The following is a 13,925-nucleotide window of genomic DNA, read 5'->3' as shown; positions in this document are numbered from 1 at the left end:
TAACTGGACAGTGCACTGCGATGCCTGATTACTGCTGAGTTAGCACTATGCTATAAAATAAAAAATAATTTCTGGCACCCCAGAAATGGTGCACGCTCGATGCTATGGCCGGCGGTAGTTCCAGGTTAGTATGCGGTAAGCCCACTTTGGGCTTACAGACACTTTGTAAAAGGGACCCTCAGCTGGCAGGAATCAGCCCACATAAGCCCCATGATTGCCGTTGACCTCGAATATTCAATTTTGGGCCATTTCTGGTGGCTGGTGTCGAATATCTGATTTCATTTTGGCCAGCAGAACTTAACCAGTTAAACCTTTCTGCTATTTATGTGGCCCTATTTAACTGCTTATCCCAGTGCTGAATATCGACACTAACTGGTTATATCTCATAATATAAACCAGTTAGCTGCTATCCCTTTAATTCTATAAAAGTGACCAAAAATTGCACTCACAAATTTGGGCATGTGCCCAATTTGTACGTTTAATTTAGTTGAATAACAAGCCGATTAATGTGAATAATTGGCTTTTTAACAAGCAATTATTGGAACTCATTATCATCAAGCTTTATTTTGAATTGTCATTCCCCAAATTTAAAGTAGCCCTTAAGAACCATTTATCTAAGGCTGTGTTTGGAGACACCCACTGACACTCCCATTGAGCATTGTCTTGTGCTGGGCATCTGTTGACTGCATTCTGCTATGACTGTGTGTGCATAATTTCTTTCTTTGGAATGATTGAAACTGTTCTCCTTTCTCTGTCCTGTCTAATATTGACAATTTTTTCTACCTAATGATTTAATGTTTTTCTATTGTAAAACACTATGCTGTACCTTATAAACTGTGGTTTCACAAATTAAATTAAATCCTAAACCACTTAATTGGAACTTATGTGCATACATTTAGGTACAAGATCCACACCTAAATTTTACATGCAAGTAAAAAAAAGGGGGGCACAGAAATGGAAGGGTCATGGGTGGAATGAGAATGTTCCTAGCATTTATGTGCATTCTTATAGAATAACAGGGATACAAGCCTAATTAGGCATCTACATTTGCACAACATTTCAGTTGGTGCAAATGGCTACACCTAATGTTAGGCGCAAGTCCCGGACATAAACACTATTCTAGAAATTGCATCTAACTTTAAGCACGGCTTATAGAATAGTGCTTTTTTCAGCGCTGATTTTTTCAGCGCTGTATGTAGAATTCATTCCTTTGCACTAACTGCAAATATTCAGCAGAGATAACTAACTTATGTCCCATTAAATATGAGCAATTAGACAGCTAAATAGCGCTGAATATGTGGGGGGGGGATGTCTTAAAAAAATTCTGTCCTCAGTTGGAAGTCAATGTATTTCCCTGAGAATGGGAGCTAATATGATCAAACTTTATTTTTCCTGAATACTAGTCATGACTCATCTCCTCCACTTCTCTCTTTCTATGTTTAGGGCCCTGATTACTAACCTGCATTGTAGGCGCATTAACGTTTTTAGCATGCACTAAAAATTTGTGTGTGCTAAAGCTAGAGATACACATTTACCTATGGGTCTCTCTAGCGTTAGCAGACGCTAATTTTAGCGCATGCGAAAAACACTGGCACACCTTAGTAAACAGAGCCCTTAGTCTATAAGGTGCCTAGATGTAACCCACAATGGGCGGGATAGGAAGCCCTCAATAAACCTGAAACTTGAACTTGGATGAATATCAGCCCCATTGAGCATAGCCAGCCCTACGAGACAAGCCACATATTCCTGTATCAGTTATTTGAGGACATAAGGCCCCTTTTACCAAGCTGTGGAAAAAGGGGGCCGGTGCTGTGATCAACAAAGCAAAAGTATTTTGGACCAATGAAATAAAAATGCACATCCTTAGTATCTGAACACTGCCTGCCATTTCCCTGGTCTTGCTACAAACAACACAATAATAGCCACATTCAAAGCAGTGCAATAGCTCAATGATTTTCATTCCTTTTCTTGGACACATGGTATGTTTTGTTTGTAATCTGTAATAAATATGTATGAGTCACCCTTTCTCATATATATTCATTGTGTTATCTTGGAAAACCAGACTTGTTAGCTGTGCCTCCAGGAAAGCACTGAGATCCTGTGGTGTAGTGTATCGTACATGAAATGGAATGCAATTAGGTTGTTCACTATATGTGCTGTAACATGTGATATCATTTGTATTCACTGTGTGAATTAATTTGTGTCTCAAGATTATTTAGAAGAATATATGGCAATTACAGAGTGGCAGTGTATAGAATTAAAAAGAAATCATTTTTTAAATTTAGATTAGGATGATTATTACTGTTGGCATGTATATTTTGAAAGTGTGTACAAGTCTTACATAGAGAGCAATTTTCTTTTAGGACACTGTTTACTAAGCTGTGCTGTAGGGGTGCTAGCGTTCTTTGTGCATGCTAAAAATTAGTGTGCACTAACGCTAGAAACACCCATGGGAATATATGGGTGTCTCTAGCATTGGTGCGTGCTAATTATAGCACGTCTTAGTAAACAGGGCCCTTAATGTAGAAAAACATTTGAATTGAGTTTCTAAAGTACCAATACATAGCTATGTCCTCAAATAACTGATACAGGAATATGTGGCTTGTCATGTAGTAATAGCTGTGCTCAATGGGGCTGATATTACATAGTAACATAGTAAATGACTGCAGATAAAGACCTGTACGGTCCATCCAGTTTGCCCAATAAGATAAACTCATTTTACATGGTATGTGATACTTTATATGTATACCCGAGTTTGATTTGTCCTTGCCATTCTCAGGGCACAGGCCGTAGAAGTCTGCCCAGCGTTGTTCTTATATTACGTTCTGAAGCTAACGTCAAAGCCCCTTAAAATTTACATTACATTTGTATCCCACATTTTCCCACCTATTTGCAGGCTCAATGTGGCTTACATAGAACCATAAAGGCATTCATCAAGTCCGGTAGAGGAACAAATTCAAGGTGATATTAAGGGGCATTTTCGAACGGGGATGCCCATCTCTAAGGGTGCCCATCTCTGAGGACGTCCCCATATTATCGAAACAAGATGGGCATCCATCTTTCTTTTCGATAATACGGTCGGTGATGCCCAAATCTCAATATTTAGGTCGACCTAAGAGATGGTCGACCTACATGTTGCGATGGTCAACCTTAGAGATGGGCGACCTCGGTTTTTTGGAGATAATGGAAATCGAGGACACCCATCTCAAAAACTACCAAATCCAAGGCATTTGGTCATGGGAGGAGCCAGCATTCATAGTGCACTGGTCCCCCTCACATGCCAGGACACCAACCGGGCACCCTAGGGGGCACTGCAGTGGACTTCACAAATTGCTCACAGGTACTTAGCTCCTTTACTTTGTGTGCTGAGCCTCCCCCCCCCCCCCCCAAACACCCTCTCCACAACTGTACACCACTACCATAGCCCTAAGGGGTGAAGGGGGAAACCTACATGTGGTACAGTGGGTTTCTGGTGGGTTTTGAAGGGTTCACATTTACCAGCACAAGTGTAACAGGTAGGGGGGGGGATGGGCCCGGGCTGCCTGCCTGAAGTGCACTGCACCCACTAAAAACTGCTCCAGTGACCTGCATACTGCTGTGATGGAGCTGGGTATGACATTTGAGGCTGGCAAAAAAAATATTTAATTTTTTGGGGGGATGGGAGGGGGTTGGTGACCACTGGGAGAGTAAGGGGAGGTCATCCCCGATTCCCTCCGGTGATCATCTGGTCAGTTTGGGCACCTTTTCGAGACTTGGTCCTGAAAAAAAAAGGGACCAAGTAAAGTCGGCCAAATGCTGTCAGGGATGCCCTTCTTTATTCCGTTATCGGCCGAGGGCACCCATCTCCTAAGCACGCCCCAATCCCGCCTTCGTTAAACTGCCGATATGCCCCCGTGAACTTTGGTCGTCTCCGCGACGGAAAACAGTTGAGGGTGCCCAAAATCGGCTTTCGATTATGCAGATTTGGCCAACCTTGCGAGAAGGACGCCCATCTCCCGATTTGTGTAGGAAGATGGGCGTCCTTCTCTTTCGAAAATTCACCTGAAAGATAGCACAAGCTGCCAGAAGAAGGGGACCTTCTTGCAGATTCTGGTATCATCCACAAAGAGATACATCTTACCAGATAGCCTTTTTACATTATAGCTTATAAAAATGTTAAAAAACAAAATCAGACCAAGAATTGATCCATATGGCACACTACTGGTAACATCACTTTCCTCAGAGTGAGCTCCATTTACCACTACCCTTTGTTGCCTTCCACTCAACCAGTTTCTAACCCAGTCACTTTAGGACCCATACAGAGGGTATTCAGTTTATTATAAATGGCCTATGTCTCAAGGGACAACTTTTTCCATTTCTTGGTAAAAGCAACCATAAATATCTTGCAGTTAAGATTGTTTTTAAAATCAATGCAGATAAATATGTATTAGCACATTTTATACAACCACTGGCTCTGCATCTTTCAGTTCAATTATATCAGATAAATGGTTCCTAGCTATCACCACTCTCTGGACTATAGGAAAGTGAGAAAAGCATTACCCTGGACAATTTTCAGAGGCAGGGTGCTAGAAGGAGAAGCTTTGATTTTTGTTTCTATTAGCTAAAATTGTAGCTTGTCAAGAAAATTTTGCACACATTGGTTGAACAACATGTTAAGTTTTAATCTTTTCATTTTCTAAAAATAAATCTGTCTTATTATTAGTTAGGCAGTAGGTTAACATCTTGCATCAGCTGCTAAAATGTCTTTCTGTGCATTTAGAAAATGGTTTCAAGACCACTTTGCTTACTTAATAGTAACTATTTGTTTTGTTGAAAACTGTTATGAATAAAGGACTTAGCTTGAAAATGAGTGTGGCTAATGATGATAAATGCCCACATGTGAAGACTCACTTAAAAGCAATTTGCTTACGACAGAGGTTTCCATACTTTTATAATGAAGATGGTTGAAAACAGCTTAATCATTTTAGAATGTTACTCTTTCTGAGGTTTGTTCTTTGGCTAAATTTCGGTGTTCGCATTAAAAAAAGAAAAAAATAACAAACTGAGATGTCTCCCTATCACAATGCTACTTTATACTTTTTGGAGAATTAAAAGTCTGTGCGCCATCTGAAACTAAACATGACCAAGACTGAGCTTCTCATCTTTCCCCCTAAACCAACCTCTCCTCCTCCACCATTCTCTATTTCTGTGGATAACACTCTCATCCTTCCTGTCTCATCAGCTCGTAACCTTGCGGGTCATTTTCGACTCCTCCCTCTCCTTCTCTGCACATATTCAGCAGACTGCTAAAACCTGTTGTTTCTTTCTCTATAATATCACCAAAATTCGCCCTTTCCTTTCTGAGCACACTACCAGAACCCTCATCCACACTCTTATCACCTCTCGCTTAGACTATTGCAACTTGCTTCTCACAGGTCTCCCACTTAGCCATCTCTCTCCTCTTCAATCTGTTCAAAATTCTGCAGCATGACTAATATTCCGCCAGTGTCGTTATGCTCATATTAACCCTCTCCTCAAGTCACTTCACTGGCTTCCTATCCATTTCTGCATACAGTTCAAACTCTTCTTATTAACCTATAAGTGCATTCACTCTGCAGCTCCAAAGTACCTCTCCACTCTCATCTCTCTCTACATTCCTCCCGGGAACTCCGTTCACTGGGTAAATCTCTCTTATCTGCACCCTTCTCCTCCACTGCTAACTCCAGAGTCCGTTCCTTTTATCTTGCTGCACCATATGCCTGGAATAGACTTCCTGAGCCAGTACGTCAAGCTCCATCTCTGGCCGTCTTCAAATCTAAGTAAAAAGCCCACCTTTTTGATGCAGCTTTTAACTCCTAACCCTTATTCACTTGTTCAGAACCCTTATTTTATCATCCTCACTTTAATATTTCCTTATCTCTTGTTTGTCCTGTTTGTCTGTCCTAATTAGAATGTAAACTCTGTCGAGCAGGGACTGTCTCTTCATGTTCAAGTGTACAGCGTTGCGTATGTCTAGTAGCGCTTTAGAATTGATAAGTAGTAGTAGTATGCGCTGGGATATCCATCTTTAACATGTGAATAGCGCTTCTAAAATGACCGACTTTATATTTATTTATTTGTTGAATTTGTATCCCACATTTTCCCACCAATTTGCAGGCTCAATGTGGCTAACATTGTTCTGTCATGGCAGTCACCACTACAGAGTAAAGATACAATTAGTAATACATAAGGAACATGGGTAACATAATAGAAATAAGCAATCAGTACGCAGAGGTCGTTTTCGGAATAATAGATAAAGCGTTTAATGCTATACAGTTCTATGATGGATCTTGGAGTATGCTTTGTTGAATAAATAAGTCTTCAGTGATTTCCGAAAGATGATTAGATTGCGTATTGTTTTCTCATCAAATGGTAGTGCATTCCAGAACTGCGAAACTCATGTAAGAGAAACTGGACGAATGTATTAATTTGTATTTTAGTCCTTTGCCGCCAGTGAAGGAGATTTCAGAAATGTGCGAGCATGCTGATAATCAGCAGTAGAAGGCATAATGAGAGCTGTCTTGGCTATATATCAGTGTTATTCAGTAGCAGTAGCATGATACCTACCAATATAATGGACTACACAAACATCCTTGATGTCTAGACCCAAACCCAGGGAATGCCCAGCAGATCGATCATGGACCAACTTTGACACGATCTCATCAAATGAAATCTCACATTACTACTACTACTACTACTTAACATTTCTAAAGCGCTACTAGGTTACGCAGCGCTGTACAATTTAACATAGAGGGACAGTCCCTGCTCAATGAGCTTACAATCTAAAAGACAAGTGAACAGTCAGTCCGAAAGGGGCAGTCAAATTGGGGTAGTCTCGATTTACTGAACGGTAAGAGTTATGTGCCCGAACGCAGCATTGAAGAGGTGGGCTTTAAGCAAAGACTTGAAGATGGGCAGGGAAGGGCTTGGCGTAGGGGCTCAGAAGGTTGTTCCAAGCATATGGTGAGGCGAGGCAGAAGGAGCGGAGCCTGGAGTTGGCGGTGGTGGAGAAGGGTACTGAGAGGAGGGATTGTCCTGTGAACGGAGGTTTCGGGTGGGGAACGTTAAGGGGAGATGAGGGTAGAGAGGTAGTGAGGGGCGGACAGACTGAGTGCATTTGTAGGTAAGGAAGAGGAGAAGCTTAAAATTGAATGCGGGTATCTGATAGGAAGCCAGTGAAGTGACCTGAGGAGAGGGGTGATACGAGTATATCAGTTCTGGTGGAATATAAGACGTGCAGCAGAGTTCTGAACAGATGAAGGGGGGATAGATGGCTAAGTGGGAGGCCGGTGAGGAGTAAGTTGCAGTAGTCAAGGCGAAAGGTAATGAGAGCGTGGGACGAGAGTTCGGGTGGTGTGTTCAGAGAGGAAAGGGCAAATTTTGCTGATGTTAAAGAGGAAGAAGCGACAGGTCTTGGCTACCTGCTGGATATGCGCATTGGCTCGGAAAATATGCCAAATCGCAATGCAAATTAGACATGTGCCCCCAATAGTCTAATAAGATCTGCACCCCAAAACAATTCAAAATAGACCTCATGAACCACGTAAATGACAGGCTTCAAAATGGGCTCTTTCCCACGGATAAAAGGAACATCCTACTTACTCCGCTACCGAAAGACGCTAAGAAAAGCACAATGGACCTAACCAACTATTGCCCAGTAGCATCTATTCCACTTATAAACCAAACTCATGGAAGGCATAGTGACGAAACAACCTTACTGAATACCTAAATATCACTCAATCTGCACGAATCTCAATCAGGATTTCGGTCCAATCACAGCACCGAAACAGTTCTAGTGTCCGCAATGAACTCATTCAACCAGCAATTGCAACGGGTAACAACATACTCCTCCTACAATTCGATATGTCCAGTGCCTTTGACATGGTTAATCATGAATACTATTATATATTCTAGAATACTTTGGAGTAGGAGGCACAGTTCTCAAATGGTTCAAAGGATTCCTGACTACAAGATCATACCAAGTAACAATGAACGCGGACAGATCATCCCCATGGATACCTGAATGTGGAGTCCCCCAAGAATCAACCCCTCTCACCAACCTTATTCAACCTAATGATGATACCTTTAGCCAAACTTCTAGCAATCAAAACCTCAACCCCTACATATATGCAGATGATGTCACTATTTAATCCCGTTCAAACATGATCTAAATGAAATCACCAACGAGATCAACCAAAGCCTCCAAACAATGCACACATGGGCAGATGCATTCCAACTAAAACTTAACGCAGAAAAAACACAATGTCTTGTACTCACCTCACAGCATAACACAAAAAATGTCTCCACCATAACAACACCATACTGTTCTCTTCCTGTCTCACAAAACTTGAAAATTCTTGGAGTCACCATTGATCGAAAACCTCACTCTTGATACCCATGTGAAAAACACAACGAAAAAGATGTTCTACTCCATGTGGAAACTCAAAGAGTAAAACCGTTCTTCCCGAGATACATCTTCCGTACCCTGGTACAGTCAATGGTAATAAGTCACCTGGACTAATGCAACGCACTGTACGCTGGCTGTAAAGAACAGACTATCAAAAAACTCCAAACTGCCCAAAATACTGCCGCCAGACTCATATTTGGAAAAACTAAATATGAAAGTGCTAAACCCTTAAGAGAGAAACTTCACTGGCTCCACTTAAGGAATGCATTGCGTTCAAGATCTGCACGATTGTACATAAAATCATTCACGCAGACGCCCCAATCTACATGCTAAACCTCGTGGACCTACCTCCCAGAAACACCACAATATCATCCCACAAATTTCTCAACTTACACTTTCCCAGCTGTAAAGGACTAAAACACAAGCTGATGCATGCCACTACTTTCTCTTACATGAGCACGCAGTTATGGAATGCACTACCTACAGACCTGAAAACAATCCACGAAACAACTATCTTCCACAAATCACTGAAGACATATTTCTTCAACAAAGCCTACAATGAGAACTGATAACCTCATTAAACCACCTCACCAACCCACTCAGCTATGAAAGCCCACCTCTATAACTCTATAACTTCTATCTTCCCTTACTTAATCTCTGCACAATACTAACTGAATCTGATATCATGGAATAACAATGTTAACAAAACTATGTAAGCCACATTGAGCCTGCAAATAGGTGGGAAAATGTGGGATACAAATGCAATGAATAATAATAATAGTACCTGCAAAGGAACTTAAATGCATGGGGAGGTGTAGGCACAAAAATATGATGTAACACAGAGATCACAGAATGTGAATGCTGAGAAAAATCATAAAATCTAATTAGCTGCCTTTGCCTAATTTCAGGGGCAGCCCATGGGAGATGTAAAGAGATGTGGGACCATATGCAGAGACTCAGTGGGGCCTCATTTCTATAACTCAGTAAGACCTGAGAAGTGGGGCTGAAAAGCAGGACTGTGTGCGAAAAACACAGTCATTGACTGGTAGGGCTGGCTCTAACTAATGTAATTTCTCCTGTATTGGTATAGGACACAGTTTATTTCTATCTTCCTCTGGGGCAGAGGACAAATGTCTTCTTCTTTCTCCCAAAGTTTTAGAATATGATGTACAGAAATTGCTCTCCCCCTCCCCCCAACCTGAACTGTCTCAATTAACTTCCAGTCACATTCCCACTAGAATTTAAATTAATAACCAATGGACTTTCCTGTCAAAATTGAAATTTGTGACCAACAGACTTTTCTGCCTCAATTTCCTGCTAATATCACCTCAAACCCCAGCAAGAACCCAGTATATAATAAAGACAAACTGCAGATCTCACAACATACCCTGAAGAAAGACATAGCACAATGGTTGAAATGTTGGTGCCACTTACCGAAACGCGACAAGACCCAGACAACTGCAACAATCATGAAACAAAACAGATAGGAGCGGTGTATTTTTTTCTAGAAAAAGGTTGCCAGTACTCAAATGCCAGGGCATCCTTCATGGGTGGGGTAATCACTGAGGGACCCACGTCACAATATCCAGGCTACAAAGGGGTGTCTTTTACTAAAGATTAGCTTTGAGTTGTCTACAGCAGGACCCATTTTATTCCTATGAGCTAAGCTTTAGTAAAAGACCCCCAGAATCTATAAAAAGGCAGCATCGGTGGGCAGAGTCTGGGGTATTTAATTAATTCTTTGATACAATAGGTCAATTTTAGCATGCATTGAAAAGGTTTGGTACTCAGCACCCCTAAGAACCCCCTGAAAAAAGCCCCACTTGGGAGTAATATTCAGGACTGACTATGGAAACATATTAATAATATGCTTAAAATATATTTTTAATTGTAAATGTTATATTGACTTAAATAATATCTTAAATAAATGTTATATTGACTTAAAGTAATATGTAATGATAAATTAGGCAATTTCAATTGACTATTCAACGTGGTGCTTGTTTACTAAAGCTTAGCTCGAGTTATCTGCAGCAGGGCCTATAGCAATAAATTGGTCCTGATGCAGATAACTTGAGCTAAGCTTTAGTAAACAGGGGGGTAGATTAGGTCTCCTGATAAACAGTTGAAAAAATTAAAAGCTGTACGAAATGTAGCTGCTAAATTGATATTGGGAGGAAAAAGTTATGATGGTATGTCTCCATATTGATCCAACTTCATTGATTACCTCTGAAGATTAGGATTGAATTAAAAACATTAACATTTATTTTCAAGATACTCTTTGGGTTATATCCAGATTATTTAAAAGACTTTGGCCCCCTTTTACAGAGCTGCAATAGGCATCTGCCACGTGGCAGTGCTGACACAGTGAAAGGGCTGTGTCGGTATTACCGCACCAACAGTCCCTGGTGCGGCTGTGTGATAGGGGGCCTTTGCCACTATCCACATATTCCACATAGATATCTTTGATCTGTTCAAGAATAAAAATTAGTGAGACCAACAAAAAGCCTTTGCTGCTTGAAAACAACTGATCAAAGAACATAAATTTGTTAGGATGTGGAACTTTGGAATTAATTTCCCAGGGATAGAGGGAGCTTACTAGCTATTTGGAATATTGAAGTAATTTTAAAACTTAGCTTTTTGGGAAATATGTAATTATAGGAGTATCCTTATGGAAAACTAATCTAGGCCTGTTTACTATCCTGCTTATTTTTGAAAGGAGGAAAACGCCCCTGTTCGGGAGATGGGCGTCCGTTTCCCCGTGGGCGGCAAAATCGGTATAATCGAAAGCCGATTTTGGTCGTCTTCAACTGCACTCCATCGCGGGAACAAATAAAGTTGACGGGGGCTTGTCGGAGGCGTGGTGAAGGCGGAACTGGGGCGTGGTTATCAGCCGAGCAGAGATGGGTGCGCTCGGCCGATAATGGAAAAAAGAAAGGCATTTTTAGCGAGAATTTAGGACACTTTTTTGGAACCTTTTTTCTCATGAACAGGTCCCAAAAAAGTGCCCTAAATGACCAGATGACCACCGGAGGGAATCGGGAATCACCTCTCCTGACTCCCCCAGTGGTCACTAACCCCCTCCCACCAAAAAAACCCCACTTGCAAAAACCTTATTTCCCAGCCTCAAATTCTGTACCCACCTCCATGACAGCAGAATGTGTTTGATCCTCTCACAGCCTTTCCCTGGGTCAGATGTGGCTCTCAGGTGCACTGCAGGGTCACATCAGCATTGCATTGTGGTGGGTGTAGGGTATTGGGCTCTGTGATTTCACTAGCTTATGTTAAAATCTCACGATGTTGGTAGCAGGGGCGTAGCCACGGGTGGGCCTGGACGGGCCCAGGCCCACCCATTTTCCCTCCAGGCCCGCCCATCCTTCGCACGCTGTCGCTGCCCTTTTGTCCCGCGGAGGCAGCGTTCAGCGTTTTCTTCCGGCCCTATATTTCCCCAAGCTCCGCTGCATCGTCCCTGCATGTGGAATCCTTCTTCTTTTCGGCCGTCACGCTGCGCTGCCGTTCACACAGGCAGCTTCGCTCCTCCCCCCGCCGCGTCCATTCTGGCTCTCTCTGATGCACTTCCTGTTAGGGCCTGATGAACGCGGTGGGGGAGGAGCGAAGCTGTCTGTGTGAACGGCAGCGCAGCGTGACGGCCGAAAGAGAAGAAGGATTCCACCTTGGGGCGATGCAGCGGAGCTTGGGGAAAAGACAGGGCGGGAAGGAAACGCTGAACGCTGCCTCCGCGGGACAAAGGGCAGTGGGAAGGTTGTGGATGGGCGGGCTGGAGGGAAAATGGCTGAGCTGCTGGGACATGGATGGAGAAGAGGAAGGGAGAGAGCTACTGGGACATGGGAGGGAGAGGAGGAAGGGACTTGAGGGAAGGGAGAGAGCTACTGGGACATGGGAGGGAGAGGAGGAAGGGACTTGAGGGAAGGGAGAGAGCTACTGGGACATGGAAGGGAGAGGCTACTGGACATGGGAGGGAGAGGAATAAGGGACTGGAGGGAAGGGAGAGAGCTGCTGGACATGGGATGGAGAAGAGGAGGGGATTGGATGGGAGAGAGCTACTGGACATGGGAGGGAGAGGAGGAAGGGACTTGAGGGAAGGGGAGAGAGCTACTGGGACATGGGAGGGAGAGGAGAAAGGGAGGAGAGCTACTGGGACATGGAAGGGAGAGAGCTACTGACATGGGAGGGAGAGGAATAAGGGACTGGAGGGAAGGGGAGAGAGCTGCTGGACATGGGATGGAGAGGAGGAGGGGATTGGATGGAAGAGAGCTGCTGGACATGGGATGGAGAGGAGGAGGGGATTGGATGGGTAGAGAGCTGCTGGACATGGGATGGAGAGGAGGAGGGGATTGGATGGGTAGAGAGCTACTGGACATGGGAGGGAGAGGAAGAAGGGACTGGAGGGAAGGGAGAGAGCTACTGGGACATGGGAGGGAGAGGAGGAAGGGAGAGAGCTACTGGGACATGGAAGGGAGAGAGCTGCTGGACATGGGATGGAGAGGAGGAGGGGATTGGATGGGAGAGAGCTACTGGACATGGGAGGGAGAGGAAGAAGGGACTGGAGGGAAGGGAGAAGGGACTGACGGGAAGGGAGAGCTGCTGGGACATGGGAGGGAGAGGAAGAAGGGACTGGAGGGAAGGAGAGAGCTACTGGGACATGGGAGGGAGAGGAGGAAGGGAGAGAGCTACTGGGACATGGGATGGAGAGGAGGAAGGGAGAGAGCTACTGAGACATGGAAGGAGAAAGCTGCTGGACATGGGATGGAGAGGAGGAAGGGATTGGATGGGAGAGAGCTACTGGACATGGGAGGGAGAGGAAGAAGGGACTGGAGGGAAGGGAGAAGGGACTGACGGGAAGGGAGAGCTGCTGGGACATGGGAGGGAGAGGAAGAAGGGACTGGAGGGAAGGGAGAGAGCTACTGGGACATGGGAGGGAGAGGAGGAAGGGAGAGAGCTACTGGGACATGGAAGGGAGAGAGCTACTGGACATGGGAGGGAGAGGAATAAGGGATTGGAGGAAGGGAGGAGAGCTGCTGGACATGGGATGGAGAGGAGGAGGGGATTGGATGGGAGAGAGCTACTGGACATGGGAGGGAGAGGAAGAAGGGACTGGAGGGAAGAGAGAAGGGACTGATGGGAAGGGAGAGCTGCTGGGACATGGGAGGGAGAGGAAGAAGGGACTGGAGGGAAGGGAGAGAGCTGCTGGGACATGGGAGGGAGAGGAAGAAGGGAGAGAGCTACTGGACATGGGAGGGAGAGGAAGAAGGGACTGACGGAAGGGAGAGCTGCTGGGACATGGGAGGGACTGGCAGGAAGGGAGAGAGCTACTGGACATGGGAGGGAGAGGAGGAAGGGGCTGGAGAGCTGCTGGACAAGGAAGGAAGAGGAAGAAAGGACTAGAGGGAAGAGAGCTGCTGGACAGGGGAGGATAGGGAGAGAAAGAGGGGAGATGGATGATAGGATGCAGAGAGAAAGGGGAGAGAACTAGAAGGATGTG

The sequence above is a fragment of the Microcaecilia unicolor genome, chromosome 8, assembly GCF_901765095.1.
Source record: "Microcaecilia unicolor chromosome 8, aMicUni1.1, whole genome shotgun sequence".
Taxonomy (NCBI): Eukaryota; Metazoa; Chordata; class Amphibia; order Gymnophiona; family Siphonopidae; genus Microcaecilia; species Microcaecilia unicolor.
This window is presented reverse-complemented; position numbering follows the sequence as displayed.